The sequence below is a fragment of the Priapulus caudatus genome, unplaced genomic scaffold (assembly GCF_000485595.1).
Source record: "Priapulus caudatus unplaced genomic scaffold, Priapulus_caudatus-5.0.1 Scaffold521, whole genome shotgun sequence".
Lineage (NCBI taxonomy): Eukaryota > Metazoa > Priapulida > Priapulimorpha > Priapulimorphida > Priapulidae > Priapulus > Priapulus caudatus.
In genome coordinates, this window is record NW_014577582.1 from 122,081 (window position 1) to 124,252 (window position 2,172).

Below are 2,172 nucleotides of genomic sequence, written 5' to 3' on the forward strand. Positions count from 1 at the left end.
CGAGGATAGTGCGCGAAGTGCGTGTGGCGCGTGAGGAGATCGTGGTCGGCCGACGTGTCGTCGCTTCGCCATGCGGGAACATCGACTACCTCCAATCGTAGCTGATCCGAACGAGAAGTGACGGTTCCGTCTCGATACTCGGAAAGCCGTCGCTCGCGTCAAGGTCGGGCATGCGCAGTCGGGTGCGTGGAACGCTCGTCAGCCGCGCACCATCGTCAGCTCGATGACATAGCTCGCGTTCCGGTCGCGTAAATTGACAACACGAGAATTCGTCGATTGAGCAAACATCTTGCACGGCGTGCCGTATGCGCGTTTCCGCGTAGAACACGCACGCGCGCCCAGTTGAACCCCTCGTTGCGACTGAAGTGTTCGCGGTTGAGGATCGTGATGGACGTAATCGAGCGCACCTGGAGCGGTCGTGCCTCTTTCAACACCAGGTAGACGCTCAAGTGTTTCTCTTGCGACGTGCACAGAGGACGACAGCACCTCGCTGGTCGGCGCGAGGCGACTCGCGCGTGAAGAGTCGGGGGGGTGACAAGCGGCTGTGGTGACAGGTCGCGACAGCAGGAACGTGAACACAAACACGTGTCGTGGCGGTCCCGGCAGCGCCACGGAAAGCGTGGCAGCTGCGGCCATGGCGCTCCCGTAGCGCGGCGAACGTGCGTTAGGGTAATGTGTCGCAATCACCATACAACAAGAAGGGAGGGAAAGGAGGTGAGTGAGCGAGTATATGACACACACATATGACACGCGCGCGCTACATACACACACACACACAACACACACACACCCACACACGGGCAACAGACACACATACACCACACACACGCACACATACACACCGCGCACGCACGAGCGCCAACACGCACCGACGGCAACACCAACCCACACAGTCCACGCATGCACACAACATGGTGCCGCACAGGCACCCACACACACACACACACACACACCACCACCACACACACACATCACCACACACACACTACCCCACACGCTCACACACACCGCACACGCACGCCGCGCGCACGCACACACGCGCCGGCGCACACACACACCAACACATACACACACAACCACACATTACACGCCCGCACCACCACACCACACACACACACACACACACACACACAAGCACAACGCACAGTCACAACACACAGCGCACCACATCACCACAGCCACACGGTCACACACTTGAGCACACACACACACACACACAAACACACCACACACACACACACACCACACACATCCCCACACCCAGTTGCGCCACACACATTACACACAGAGTTAAAGTAGTAAGTAAATACGTTATAAGTCTACTACGAGTATATCGTCACAGCGAGTGTTGCCTGTTGTTCAGTGCGTCGTCGTGCACAACACTAAAGATGTAATAAATAATTCTGCTTGTTTCCTCACATCGTTACGAATCAATCTTCAGGTTTTTATCAGAGGCTGGCTTCCATCGGCATGGGTCCAAAACACAGATAAAATATCATTCGTTTTCACAGCTCTACCGCTTTTTTTTTTTTTTACTATATATATAACAGAAGGGTCGGCAGTTGGGAAAAATCCAAAGACAGGGATCACTTTAAAAGTTATATGTAACATAAGCGCAAATTCCCATGGTTAATGAAGGCTCCAAATATTTGTGGCCTTTTGTTTGTTCGCGTGATCAAAGTAGACTCAAACTACCACGCAAATTTTGTAAGATTACTTATGTAAATTTAAAAAAGTGCTGAAAAATGTACGACCGGGACTTTCTGGACTCCTTAACGGGGCACCGGGACGTCCAATTTTTTTTTCCCACTTGAGGTTTCGCGGACACAGCCAATCAGTCGCGCACTCCATTGCACTCGACTTCCCGAAGCAACAAATGTTAAAATGAATAGCCTAACCCTAAACCTAACCCTAACTCGTAACCGAACCTAACCACTAACTATAATCCAACCATATATAATACAGAACCATTTATTACAAAACACTATCTGGTGGTCCGAACTCAAAGGGGAAAACAAATTTCGCCACCGGGACCAGCAGCCGCATCCAGGACGATCCGGTGAGACGGGACACTTGGGACCTTGTGTGATATATATATATATATATATATATATAGTATATTATATAACATAAGTGGGGAATTGAATACGAATGATGATTTATAATATATAT